We start from the raw sequence: 15,732 nt of genomic DNA, 5'->3' as shown, positions 1-15,732 counted from the left end.
TCTTCTTGGCCGAAAATTATAACGAGGTGAGATCTTTAGGCTGTAAAGTGTCATTTTTCTTATTTGTAGGTTAACGGATCAAACTGTTTATCTGAGGGTATTTTTTCCCTTTGGTTTTAATACGAGTAGTGAAAACCGTGGCACACTTCTGAGGCCCATTCAGTTCTCCCGAATTCAATCATATCGATTCGCAGACTGGATGTTACAACATCACTACCTAGAACTGACCAACGTAACGTTAGCGTGTAAATCTAGAGAGGCCTAGCGTCATTTTGTTATGATACTTTCCATTCATACACACTACACTTTGAGAAATCATTATCTTCAAATTTCACAGGCTGGAACTCGACTGCAACTTGTATTATAATAAAAAGAATTCTCTGCTCACTGATTACAGTAGTGAGCAACCAGGAATTTAATTAATAATAAAATCGATAGCAAAAATAGTTCATCATGAGTCATTAAGCAACAGATTTACTAAATAGGAAAACTTAATTGTATATTGATTATTTAAGAATCTCCATTGGACGTGCAATGATAACCGGAACTCATTAGGTTGAAGCATCTGTTTTTGCGTTTAACTGTGCTTTGGAAGAAGTTTTTTTATTGTGGCTGTTCAAGGACCATTGTTTGTCCTTGATGTTGTAATATCTGGATTCTTTACATATTATAATAAGATTACTCTATTGTTTTTAAAGCTGGTCGCGAATATACAGATTTAAAACATGATTAAAATATAGACTATCTTATATTTCCACCTTTCAGGGTATTGATTATTTAAAGTCTATGATGGAGTGAATACAATCTATGCAATTTAGACTTTCAACCTCTCACACTATACACCAAAACGTCCATTCAACAGTTAGAATGTGAAGTTGTTCACAAACACAGATAATGTTTGACGTATATTTTTCTCAATGTAATTGATTAGTTTCTCCTTGGAACTTACACTTTCCAAAACAAGAAGTATTTGAAGAAAATGGGTTTTCAAGAGATATAAATCACCATTTCCTGTGGTCTTTCTTTTTAACTTGCGTTTACAAAGCTTAATCGATTGGTCCCACCGTTCATTTATATCAGACTTTCCAGTAACGCTCACACAAACAGATAACGCCTGAGTTGCAATCTACATTCAACCAGGTTTAATCGATTTAGTCGCTGGAGATCTTTTATTTTATTAAATTCATCTAACTTCGTGGAGAGACTTCTTAATAGGAAAACTCTTCGGGCATTATACTAATGTTGCATCTTCATACACTTCTATAACAATGTATTTCTTTGCATAAACTGAAACAGATTGATCATACAAGATGTCACGTGACTGCTCGAGTCTTATAAAATTAAAGATGTCTGCTTATTTATTATCAAGCACAAAGCTACAGGTTGAGGTATCTGTGCTATGCATATCTTGCATATAGAAACCTGATTTCTAGGACATAATCTCAAGTTTACTGCTGAGTAAACATACGGATGAAGTCACCTAGCAGTTTATGTGGAAGAAGATTAGTAAGTAAATTTTATTTCTTACTTTGAAAGAAATGTAACCGTAAATAGCTGTCTAAGATGTATGTTCTTAAACAAAGATGTGTTTTTGATTAGGTGGCAAAAAACAATGTCATAAGAGTCCGTTATTATTGGAAATAAGTCTGTGTCTGCAAACTGTATTAATTGTCTGTAAGGAAGAGCGGATTGGACATGCCAAAAAATGTAACGGACATCAGAATGTGTCTCAACTGACTGATTCTTTCTACAGTGGTCAGTATCCTCATGGCTCCAGCTTTTTCATTAGAAGTCTTTTACAACTAGTCTGAAATTGCTTATCTAATACGCTCAGATAAAAAGAAAGAAACGATGGTTTCGAGGCTGCTTGAAGCTAATATTTGAACAAAGATTGGCCAGAATTGTATAATTTAGTTTAATTTTAACATAAGTAGAGAAATATATGCGGTGCTTAACTTCATTTGTACTGTTTTAACAATGGAAAATGTTGGAGGGCTCATACGTACCTTACCCAAAAGCGGTCACTTTTCGGTGATATCACACTACCTATATCACGCCAAACAATGTAAAAATGTAGTTCTGATACATCCCGTTCCAACTTCACTTTATATTGGCTATTCCTGTCACGTGGCTTGTAGATTTTGCTTATTCAACATTGTTTTAGTGTAACGTAATCAATCCTTTGCAGCTATTTGCTCTTGTTCCGTGACTGATTTGCTTTTCATCAAGGATGTCCTCCATTTCCACATATATTTTACATAGATACAATCTAATATCTTAGAGTCCCCCCGTGACACATCTGTATGTCTGTGGACTTAGAGTGCTAGAAACGGGGTTTCGATACCAATGATGGGCAGTGCATAGATGGCCCATTTTGCAGATTTGAACATAATTTCAAACAAACAAAATTTATTATAATAGAATTTTCTGTGACATGCTAAGTTTTGATTACAAAATCATTTAACATCAGTTTCTTCACACAGATGTTTTGTATCTATAGTTCATATTAGCAATACCTTAAAAAAGTGATTGTTTTAAATAAGTTTGAATTTTTGTTTTACAAAATTGAAATATAAAACTAACTTTCTCCTGATCTGAGTTGGAAAACTTTCATAACTTTGTCCATGAAGAAACTTTACAAATATTTTCTTTCCGTAACACTGATATTACTAATGAAATTTAATATGACTTAGTTCTGATATATCTTCTGATATTGTATTTTTTATCCTTGTCACAATATCCATAGCTTTGTGTCTACTCAAGCACAGTATACCATCCCATTTGACGTTTCCTAAGACTTTTGACCAAATAAAAGTTCCCAAAGTGCTTCTACTAATACAAATGTTTAACAGAGTCCAACTACGTTGTATTGTCCTTTGTACACCATCCTGTAGTTGAGCTGGCCCGACATGGGCAGATGGTTAAGGCGCTCGACTCGTAATCTGATGGTCGCAGTTTCGAATCTCTGTCACACCAACCATGCTCGCTCTGTCAGCCGTAGGGGTGTTATGAAACTATGATAAATCCAACTATTCGTTGGTAAAAGAGTAGCCCACAAGTTGGCAGTGAGTGGTGATGACCAGCTGCCTTCCCTCTAGTCTAATACTGCAGATAATCCACGTGTAGCTTTTCAAAAACATTAAAAAACAAACAAATGTCTAGTTGAGCTGCGAAACTGCCTACAATTATTCTTGTACTAATCTAGAGACTATATAGAGGTGCAATATCTGAACCTTTTGTTGTTATCTTAAATAACAATAGAGTTACTTTATTTTTGGTATATTCATTTTCGGACACTGTGTTGTAAGAATATAATCACAAGATTAAATATAGCATAGTTTTTTTTCTACTATATTGTGTCATCTTATGATTCATTTGTTTTTATATCATGGATGAATTTTATAATTCTCTATTATTTATTATGAAATGCTGGCTTTTAACTTGTTCTTATTTTAAGCGTCAAATCAAAATTAAACGCTTTTCCGTTTTAAATATTGTCACAGTCAATCAAAAAAAAATCTAACTCATTATGATTCGAACAAAAAACCAAAATTTCATATATTTTGATCAAAATGTTTGTTAACAAAAATGAATTAATATCGGTATGTTTATTTGTTTGTAATTAAGCACAAAGCTGCACAATAAGCAGTCTGTGCTCTACCCACCACGGATATGGAAATCCGGATTCTAGCTTTGTACGTCCGAAACGTAGCGCTATGCCACTGGGAAGCAAAACAATATGTACATATGCTTCATCAATTACTGTGTTACGTAGATTACAACTGACTATGTAAGGCAATAATGATATCGACTCCATTTTGGTTTCAAAAACTGGAAAAAGGATCACAGATGCCTTCAACCTTTTCTTTAATAGTTCATCACATACAATATGACCTTAACATAACTCAGTTGAGAGTAATTACTACAAGAAATACAATACACGAGTGGTATTTTAGTTGTTGTTGCCATTTGAAGTAAATTCTTCTTAAATATTTGTAGTAAAGGAGGAAATTAATGTTCTCAAAATAGAAATCAAAAGAGTACAAATATTCGTGAATTAAATGTTATGATTAGTCCTTGTTAGTGTGGGACGCTGTTAGTTTAAAGTGTAAAAATGTACAGGTTTCACAATCACCTTTCAACTCCGTATAAATTTTGCGCACAACGTAATGAAACACGTGGACTGAGCAGAAGACTGCGGAGCAAGAGGGGATAGGGAACAGCAAAGGGGTAGGGGACTGCTGACGCGCGCGTGCTACAATACGGCTCGAGGATTGAACTGGCTGGAGCAGCGATTCTCAGCCTCCTAAAGACAGTGGAGCAAGTGATGTCAGACTTGGGGGTAAGTACCACGAATCAGGATTACACAAGAACTCCTCTTAAAAATACTATGAAAATAAATATCTTACCTCATTGTTTTAATTGTAAAAATCTTGTAATAGTCTCACAGCTATGATGCAGTGACACGAGAGGTTACAAATGACAGAATTACATAATCGTTGACCAATAACAGTTGTTTTCTGCAGCACATTCTTAACGTGTACAGCGCTCTAGAGGAACGTGTTTTTTTTCCTATTGATGCAACTTGTATTTTCTATGCTTCAACTTTGTTACTCCATTCTACTAGTTTTGTTATTACTTTACGTTAAGGTTCTGTGTGAACCATATAGACGTCGAGCCTAAGAAACGTGTTTCTTTATTATATATATTACTTTACGTTTACTGTATCTCTTTGTGTTATCGTAAATTTAAAATTATTCTGTAATCATGCACGTGAGTCTAGTCATACCTGTTTAGTGACTAATAAACCTAAAATAGGTTTCATTTTAGTTTGATATACCTAATATCACAGTAAACTAAAAGCATCAAGATAACTATTGGCTGTTTTAAAACTTCCTTGTTGTATACAGTACTTGAATGTTTCACATCTGCTTTGCAGTTTAATAGTTTATAAATGTTTTAATGCTTTGTCGTATAATGTATAGCTTAGATGGACCACCTAGTATTATTATACAGTTCTCGAATGTTTCACATCTGCTTTACAATTTAATAGTTTATAAATGTTTTAATGCTTTAACGTATAATGTATAGCTTAGATGGACCACCTAGTATTATCCTGGGCATACATTCAATGTACTTTGCTTAGTATTATATTGTATCTCCTCTTTCTGTGCTTCTCTGATATTTATATTGACTTCTACCACTTTATAAGTCCAAAAACTGTCTCGACATGGTTTATTATGATACAGTATTCTTTCTAATTTGCATAACTCTGAACAACAGATTCTAGTTTTGAAAAATTCCTTCTAAACCGTAAGTAACATTTGTTTCATTTACATCAAAGTGTGTTATTTGTCAGGTTCCAGTTTTATACGTTTGAGTCTACTTCCTTCATTTAGCACTGCCTTTATTTAACGATATACTTCGCTTACACTTACTTGAAATGTAATTGATATACACCCTCTATTTGCATTAAAGTCTACGTTACCTCTCATGTTTAAAACTTGTGTCTCTTTATTTTAGTATGATATTAAAGTCGTTTTTTTTAAGAATCTTATGCTGAAGATTATCTTCCCTCAGTACTGTTTAATTAGTTTTCAAGTCTATTAATTATATTCAGTTATTTGTTTTTCAGCTGAGTATTTTGGCAAGTATTTATATTCAGCGCAAAATATTTGAGTCATTTAAGCCTAAAGTGCTATGAATCATTACAATAATATCCAATAGACAGAAAGAGTTGAACAATATACGAGCAAACGATTTATGACTGAAAAGCACTTGCTAAGTTTAGAGTGTTTAGAAATAGCAACATTCTATACCATTTTGCATATGTAAGTCGTATACTTCCTTTCAAAAGTGTGATATTCTCGTGAAAATAATATCTTAAAGTCCGTGCCGTGATTGGGTCACAATGTCTTATAAAAGCCATAACCTGATAGCTCGATTTCAAAACATATTCCATAGTTTCTATACTTATCGAATTTATTGACTCCATATTTATTATTCTGATTAGCAGTTTTTAATATAATTTGTCATGTACGTGCTTTTTTATCTAGTATGCCAAATGTCCCTCCGTGCTACAGCGGTATGTTTGCGGACTTATACTGCTAAAAATCGGGTTTCGATACGAGTGGTGGGCACAGCACAGATAACCCTTTGTGAAGCTTTGTGCTTAATAACAAACAACGAGAAATATGTCAGATTTATACAGTGTTATGATGTGCTTTGTAGGAAAACAAATATTTCGAATTTTGTTTTCTCGCTCAATCACGACAACTGATAAAACAAGTAAGAGTATTTTTGAGTATATAAATATTTTGCAATTTATGTCTCATTTTAACTTGATTTTTTTAAATAATATATTTACCATCTTCAAAACTTTGCTCAGTTATTTAAGGGTTTTTTTTCACAGCACCGTGTCGTCACATCAAACATGCTCGCCCTTTCAGCCGTGGGGGCGTTATAATGTGATGGTTAATCCCTCTATTCATTGGTAAAAGAGTAGTCCAAGAGTTGGCGGTGGGTGGTGGTGACTAGCTGCCTTCCCTCTAGTCTTACATTACTAAATTAGGGACGGCTAGCACAGATAGCCCTCGTATAGCCTTGCACGAAATTCCAAAACACAGCACCGTGATAATCTCACTTCTGGATGAATAGCTGATTTAAAGTTTAAGCTTAGAAATGTGTTCCACCTGCGCTTGTAAAGAAACCATCGTACAGATTTGTCGTTCTGGTTTTATCGTTTTTATAGATAATTAACTTGGGGTCTTATAAGTTGAATTTGTAGATATCATGGAAAATACCTTGTCCTTAAATGATGGAATTCCCCATTTAGATATATTTAATTTTAAAACGTATCTTGGCGAATTCAGATTTTACTTAAATTGCAAGTAACTTGCAGACTAATCAGTATTAAACCTAAAGCAGGTTATGTTTTATTTTGATATATTAATATTACAATAACCTAAACAGTGACTGTGTGAGTGTTTTCTCATAGCAAAGTCACGTCGGGGTATCTGCTGAGTCCACCGAGGGGAATCGACATCCTGATTTTAGCGTTGTAAATCCGTAGACTTACCGCTATACAAGCGGGTAACCATCTTAGTTAGGACTTCCTTGTTATATACAAGTAATATTTCACATCTGCTTTACAATTTAGTAGTTTATAAATTATGATGTGTGCTTTATCATATAATGTGTGACTTAGGTAAGCCAGCACATATTACATAATTTTATGATTTATCTTGCCTTTTGTTTCAAAATATTGTCTTAAAATATATCTTGTATGCCTTCAAAACTTAAAGAAAGTCTCTTGTTTCAAAATGTTTCTTAATTATACTGGATTCTGTTTATTTTTAATATAATTTTATTTATTACCTGTACTGCCTTAAAATAAACTTAACAAACACAAAATAACTCATTATACAAATAATTTTCAACCATTCAACAACCTTCTCTCCTTAAAAAACTCAGCTGCCCCAAAACTACCCTTAAAAAAACAATCATGTAACGAATTCTGAGTTTTTGAGTCATAAAACTCCCAGCGTCATCGCTGTACCACTGGAAACACATAATTAAATATAAATTAACTTTTGATAGTTTATACAAAATGTAAAATGAAGTCATTAATGAAATGACACTTAGAATGTAAGAATATTTATTTATAAAGAATGTTTGGGATGGAGGGCAAAGTATTTTTGTTTTGATTTTTAATTTGTATTCTTAGTCCTAAAGATAGAAATACGAAAATTCCTTTTATAACTGTTCCTTGTTTATTATTTCATAATTTCATATGATATTTTAATATTGTTAATGTGTACTATAAGTATTTGTTATTTATAAACAATTTTCTCTTAAACTCTTATTCTGACATGTTGTGAAAGACGTAATATAAGTTTCGAACTGTTTATATTTTTGAAGAAATTAGGAAGATTTCGTTAATTTTTAGAATAAATGTGTAGACACATTAGAAATACATGAAAAGTATTAGATCGTCGTGGAAATAACGAGTTAAAAACGTTCAGAAACAGCTACGTCTGATGGTTAAATGACTTACAGAATAATCATTTATCAAATTTATTTTCTATTTCAAATTTAATCATAAAGTAGTAATGACTATTCCCATGTAGCTCAATTTCAGTTTCAGTATGATTCATGTAATAATAAAACTACATATCGTATACTCTGAAACTTAAAAAAGAAAATGTTGAATATTTTTCGATACATTTGTTTCATGTTAACTAATAAAGTAGATAAAAATAATTTTAATACGTATATGCTAGCACTCTGTACAAATTTTAAAAATCACACCCATATATATCAAAATATGATAGTACTGTCAGTTGTATGTCCATGTGGCTACTTTGCAGGGTCTGAACGTACCTGGCTACTTTGCAGGGTCTGAACGTACCTGGTTACTTTGCAGGGTCTGAACGTACCTGGTTACTTTGCAGGGTCTGAACGTACCTTTACCAAAATTTGTACGAGAGTTTACTATGTATATGCAAGATCACATAGAAAGTTTCAGTTTTGAATTTTGCGTTTTGCGGTTTTTATGGACGTTTTTTAACACTATTTCGACACCTGTAGATTTACATTCACCAAATTTCGTGTGGAGGTTCATTGGGTTTATTGAAAGATAAAAATTTTGATTTTTTTACGGGTTTTGTGGGTGCTTTTGATTCCATTATATGTAAACAACTTTTAATGTCCTAAAATAAGCTTTCATTAATCATGGATTTACATAAGTTCTGCCCAGGTGACGGATACTCTAGCTAGTAGTTCATACGTCAATGTGTGAGTGTGGGAAACTTTTTTCAAATTCAACTAAAAGTTGCAAAATTAAACTAGGAGTGGGGAAATACGACCCTAAGGGAAAAGTTGGTTTGTTTCGAATTTCGCACAAAGCTACACGAGGGCTATCTGCGCTATCTGTCCCTAATTTAGCAGTGTAAGACTAGAGGGAAGGCAGCAAGTCATCACCATCCATCGACAACTCTTGGGATACTCTTTTACCAATGAATAATGGAATTGACCGTCACATTATAACGCTCCCACGGCTAAAAGGGCGAACATGTTTGGGGCAAAGGGGATTTGAACCCGCGACTCTAGGATTACGAGTCGAGTGCCTTAACCACCTGGCCATGCCGGGCCGGAAGAGTTGGTGTAGATAATATTGTGTACTGAAAACGAAAATATATTTAGGAAATTGAATGTCATCCTCGTAAACTCTATCTCAGATAGTAGCGTTTATGTGTTAAGGTTTGTGTGCAAATTTCTTTACCTTTTTATATAGGCACTTAGAGCACCGGTACTGCACTTGTAGAGTAAGGACGTGAGAGTTTCAATATTTGTCTCCAACGCCCAGATTTTGAAAGTGTCACTAGGTCTGGTGCTTCTTACCGAATAAGTCGGTCGTGCTTTTTGATTTTGTTTTGTTTTTCGTGGGTGTTGCGTCCTGTGAAATGGCGTTAAATCTGTTAAACTGAATCTCGTCCGGCCATCAGATTTTCAAATCTCTATGAAACTAACGTCATATGTGTGTAGTAAAGCAGTTCACTTAACTATTTGAATCGCTTTAAACACACAGCACTGATTTTACATTTCATATATATTAAACGTTCAATTAGAAAACTAAATATGAATTTCGTACTCGAAGCACCATTATCCAAGGATTAAAGGTTTAACTTAAAATAACACAATTTGCAACTTATTATTTCATATGGCTGCCCATTTTTTACGTTTATTATTTTTATATTTCACTGTTTGCCTCTAGTCATGAACACATAATATTTTGTTAACATTACAGGAATCTGTAATGCTCGCTAAATTACAAGATAATTCCAGCTTTATCAAAAAAATTTTTGTGATAATTCGTTAATCTTAGCAATGACATAACGTTATGAATCAAATACTTTACAACTTAAATCGTTAAGTTGTTAAAGAATTTGTTTGTGAAAAGAGCTATAGCTGTTTTTTAATTCTCGTTGAAATGAAGTTGTAAAAATGTTAAAATAAGTGACGAACCCGCGTATAGAAATGTTGTTTCATTTACAAAAATATTACTGAAAGCTTTACCTGTGTATTTCTCACCATATTATCAAAAAGCAAATTTTATTGAAACGTGTATTTTGAATCATTCAACAGCGCCTCTACTGGCACAGCGGCACGTCTGTGGATTTCGCGCTAAGCTACTCGAGGGCTATCTGCGCTAGCCGTCTTTAATTTAACAGTGTAAGACTAGAGGGAAGGCAACTAGTCATCATCACTCACCGCCAACTCTTGGGCTACTCTTTTACCAACGAATAGTGGGATTGGCCGTCATATATTAATTTGAGTATTGTTTCTCGTTGTTGCAATAATGTATGTGCAGCAGTTAATAAAAGTGCACATATTTCTGAAAATTATGAAAAATTAAATGATTAGTATTAATACTCGAGTTTTTGTCCTGATAAACCATAAGGCATTGTTTTTAGACATTAAAACATTAAAATTACTTACTGCTAGATTTTTGTCATAACGTGAGTTCTGCGGCAATAAAAACCTCTTATAATTTTTAAACATCAAACATCTGTTGTGAAGTTCGTTGCTAACAGGGAAAATTAACAAAAAAATAGTTCTATGAGGAAAAGAAAATTGACACCTATACAAGTTTTGTAAAATAAATTATGACTAGCTGACTTAAACAACTGTTTAAGAACAAGTAATCCCTTTTTGCAAACCGTAAAATTATTGTTTTGCAGGTGTTACTGTTTCGAGAAGCTTAGCCTAGTTTGCGAAGAAATTCTTATAAACTCACAGACTTTATCTGTTTAGTGTGTTGAGGAATACATGTGCTAGCCGACCTTAATTTGAAGTGATAAACTAGATGGAATTCAGAAATTTAACGCCACCTACTGCCATACCTTGGGCTATTCTAATTGAATAGTGGATTTTACCGTCACATTATAAAGCCCTTACGCTGAAGGGGTTGAAATCTAATAAACGACTCTTAGATTTGGAAACAAGAACCCTTTAACACCAGGCATTCCATTGGTAGCTGTTATAAACATAATAACAATATATTGTTTATTATTGTTAAAGTAATTCAAAATTCAAGCATTTGAACTTACTTGATCTGCCTCAGAAGTATCATGGGTCAATAAGATATTGCAATTGTTTTTCATCATTAGATATTTATATACAGGATTGTTTAGAATTTCACGCAAAGTTACACGAGGGCTATCTGCGCTAGCCGTCCCTAATTTTGCAGTGTAAGACTAGAGAGAAGGCAGCTAGTCATCACCACCCACCGCCAACTAATGAACTACTCTTTTACCAACGAATAGTAAGATTGACCACACATTATAACGCCCCCACAGCTGAAACAGCGAACATGTTTGGCGTTACGGAGATTCGAACCCACGACCCTCGGATTATGAGTGAGGGCCTTAACCACCTAGCCATGCCAGGCCACAGAATTGTTTATGATGTTGAATTTTTCATTTTTGAAACTACGTTTATTAAATGATGGCTCAACAATATTCTTAAACAAAAATAATTATAATGAAATATGTTTTTTTTTTAAGTTATACTTGCTAGTGATTATATTTACATACATAAATACTGCCTGATTGCCCGAACTTAAAAATAATGAAGCGAAATATGATTATGTATAATAAATAGTGTAGTTTCTACACATTTTATCAAATTATACAAACCTCTTTTTGCCTTCGATCGTTCGGGAACAATTCACAAGAATATTAACCTAGCTGTGAAAACCGAATCCAGTGCGCAGTCTCAAATGCAACATGTATCAGACACATTGAGGTATTGATCGCAAGTGCCGTAACAGCGGAACATACGATTTTGTCCCCAAAACACTCATTTTTGTCTTTCAATTTTTTTTTTTTTATATTTTAGGGATATTGTGTGATAACAGTATAAAATATTCATTACGTATAAGGGCAATAATTTTTATTAGAATGTTATGGTAAGTCGTAATTACTTGTTGTACATCTGCATAGTCCCCGAAAGTATTCTTTTTCAAGAATAAATAAAACCAAGATTAAAAGCAACAAATATTTCTATTTATTGTTTTTGAAGTTCATATGTCAAGCTGTGGTGTAGCCTAGAGAGTACATAATCTTTCCCGTAATTCATGGCATGTGCACGTTTTACTGACGTCACGACAGAACAAATTGTAACGCTAAGCGTCCTTTATGTGATGTCATTTTAGTGTCTACTGACTGTCTGACAGACAACACATTACTGTATAGTGGTTTGATTGGACAAAACAGGTGATCCTTCTAAGCGACTTTCGGCCCAATTTGGAGAAAATTATAAACTAGAGTAAATAGAAGTCTTGCTTTATTTTGCTAATTTGAAAATAATATAGTCTAAAGACAGTTACATTTTATGAAAAACTTTGATAAAAAGGAACCAAATATCACTCTATTTCATAAGAAAAAGTCTGAAATTTGTATGAAAAAATAGCTGGAAATTTATATCTGGTAGTTCTTCCAGAAAGAAAATATTTTAAAAAACATATATATTAAAATCTGTAAAAATTAAAACAATCAGTATTAGTAAACTGATACATCTTAACATTTGGAAACACATTATTCTAAGAAAGATGGGTCACTATAAAACTAACCCTAGATAAGCTCATATTTACATTCCCAGCAAAGAAACTAATTATTACTAATATCATGGACAAACAAATAAAATAACTGAGAACTATAGTTGAGTTATTGATTGTTTTCTAATATCTATAAATTACATTTTTAAATTTTGAAAAATTTCAAAATCTATGATCTTCTTTCTGTAAGGCTGTCTATTTTATGACGTGTTGACATTTTGAATTATTAATGTTATGAAATAAAGCAGATATCAGATGTCGGTTTATAATATTATAATAAATGTATATGATACATTGAATGTAATTTACATAAGTTTTTGTAGTAATTTTTTCTACCCTTGTGTTTTCTATATATTAAGAAAATATCTTTTTTCAAATGTTCTAAACTTAAAATTGGGCTACCTTGCGAAATATAATATACGAAAAATGTAGCATTAAATGTGTTATTGACTAATAAAACAGGATAATGTATTCCACTTGTGAAGACAAGTGAGCGTTCACTTTACTATAATTGCTATATAGAAAGCTCTAGTTAAATTTTTGTAGAAATTAGCAATAAACCATATTTAACCAAAGTTGATGACGGCCTTAACCGAGAATAGTTGGTTTTATAATTTATTTTGACACAAAAAGAGAAGTCTTAGAACACTTTTCACTAACCCTAATGTACATTACAGAGTTATTTTGTTTTATATAATATATGAAATAGAATCCAGGAAGGGCACTTGATATACATTCCACTCTACTCTCACTTCATCACTGCTACATGAATTATTATACTCTGTTCAAGTTTATGGTTTTCGTTTAATGTTGCTTTCTAGTAAATTAGTCTCGTGCGTCAAGCTATGATCAAATTTCTGTCCTTAACGTTCTTCACTTTCGGTTTCACTAAGCCAATCAGATAAAAGCAGTAGACGTTGTCATAATATTTGAATTCTTCTCGGCCTGAAGATGATTCACCATCGAGTAATTTTATTAACACATTTTTGCATGTATACACAAGTGATGAAAAATCCCAAACTCGGATGAAAATAGTTGAATATAGTGTGTATATTTTATTTAAATATCTGGGGCGTTATATGTGACCGTCAATCCCACTGTTCTTTAGTAAACGAGTATCCCAAGGGTTGGCTGGGGGTAGATGATGATGATTAGCTGCCTTCCCTTTAGCCTTCAACTGCTAAATCAGACACGGCTAGAGCAGGTAACCCTCGTGTAGCTTTGGGCGAAATTAAAACAAAAAACGTAGAGATTTTACAATTCGCCCCCAGCTACTTCACCAAAATAAAAGTTCACCTTCGAAAACTCAAAGAATCCTTCTCAGAATCATAATAATCCGGATTATTTTTTCTAGTGTGATCAGGAATTTCAATTTTAATGTGCCCATAGTATGTGGTGCAAATCCAGTCACACTTTACATTAACCACAAACCGCGAAAATGCCGTATTTCCCCATTGTTAAAAAAAATCCTTCAAAGCGATTCAGAATCTGGATCCGTAAAAAAAAAAGGAAGCATTGTTCCATAGTGACTTCCCATTTTATGTAGAATTTTCGTGTACTTCGGTTTATTAGTGTTCGAGATACGCGTCCTCCAGTGGCACAGAGGCACGTCAATGGACTTACAACGCTAGAAACCGGTTTTCGATGCCCGTGGAGGGCAGAGCACATATAGCCTATTGTGTAGCTATGTACTTAACAAACAAATCGAAACACGTTCTCGGGAACACATACGTGCACAATTGCAATTTCCTCGCTTTGCGAGAGTAATAACTAAAGAAAATGTAGATCAGCAAAGGTCGCAGAAATGTTATATATATATATAACAATTATTAAAGTAAGTATAAATGAACGTAGTCTATATTACGCTGAACTTCACTGGACATGTTTAAAATGACATTTTTATCTTAAGAAATTGTAATGTAAACAAGTAAGACCAAGCATGGATCAAGAAACATTGTTATCAATAAACTTTTTAACGCGACTTTCTAAGAAATTCGGCACTCATGAACTTTTTCTTTAAAACTTACGTATATAATTCTTTATGAATCTCCTTTAGTTAAGGTATTATAAAGTTTTTCTATCACTATCGATTTCTATAGTAAAAGCGATTTACTGTGTTCTTATCAAGGATTTTGTAAAATATAAACTTCAGTACTCTCTGTTTATGCATTATGATTATTCTAAAATATCTGAAAGTATCATATTCCAAAAATTAAATTAATTCGATAACTTGTTAATAAACTTTCAAAAACAGTAAAGACATTTAATTGGTTGACATTTCAAATTATAGTAACTTTTTCAATCTGGTTTTAAATGGGGGTCAAACAACGCACAGAAAACACACAGTTACTAAGTAGGGAAACAAATACAAACAAACGCAAAATTTTATACAACAATCAAAATTAAACCAATATAAAGAAACACCAATACTTATTAATAACCTAACACCCACAGCAACGCTCCCTACAATCCTGTACCCGTTTATACTCTCGTCCATAATAAATGTGTCCAGCAACGGTCAGTTGCAAACTATCTCTTTCTAAAGCTGAAGGTGACCTAGGAATGTCGAAACATTGTTCTCTCTTTATCAATAAAAATGTTAACACCCATACCAGCCGTTTTGGGATACAATTTTATTTCAAGTGGGTTTCTCTTCATCAAGGATTCCAGAGCCAGCAAGAAACTACTTGAGTCAATGCAAATGCCATAGTAGCTGTAACACTTAGTCTCGGTATGGTCCTAGGCAAATTTAGTTGAATACAACTTAGCAGCGAAGAGAGAACCGATGAATGGAATCCCATGGACAAGTATTGAATCAGCATAAACCTTCGCAGAATCATTCAAATCACTTTGTTTGCAGTCATCCATAAAAATAGGAATGAAAGATATGTTAGTTTAGGGAATGTTCTCGAAATAAAAATTGTAATTCATAGGCAACAGTATTAAAAGGTCAAAAATAAATAATGATAGGAACAGCAGTGGCTTGAGCCCCCCAAAAAAAAAATGAGCCAAGCCCCCTCAGCCCCCAATATTGTTACCTACATATATTCATAAAATATGGAAAACACTTCTTCTTTTACATATACGCATATTTTCATAAACAGATTATTTCT

General features: G+C 33.2%; 1 protein-coding gene across 1 annotated transcript in view; it reads left to right on the top strand.

Annotated features, from left to right (window-relative positions):
• Positions 1–4,221: 4,221 nt before the first annotated feature.
• Positions 4,222–15,732, top strand: part of LOC143248874 (uncharacterized) — a 34,590-nt gene continuing 23,079 nt past the window's right edge. Inside the window, exon 1 of the mRNA XM_076497743.1 lies at positions 4,222–4,342. The gene's annotated coding sequence lies outside the window, so the exon portion shown is untranslated. The remainder of the gene's footprint in view (positions 4,343–15,732) is intronic.

The sequence above is a fragment of the Tachypleus tridentatus genome, chromosome 4 (genome assembly GCF_004210375.1).
Source record: "Tachypleus tridentatus isolate NWPU-2018 chromosome 4, ASM421037v1, whole genome shotgun sequence".
NCBI classification, from domain to species: domain Eukaryota; kingdom Metazoa; phylum Arthropoda; class Merostomata; order Xiphosura; family Limulidae; genus Tachypleus; species Tachypleus tridentatus.
Note: the sequence above shows the minus strand (reverse complement) of the source record. Positions and strands in the feature narration are given on the sequence as shown.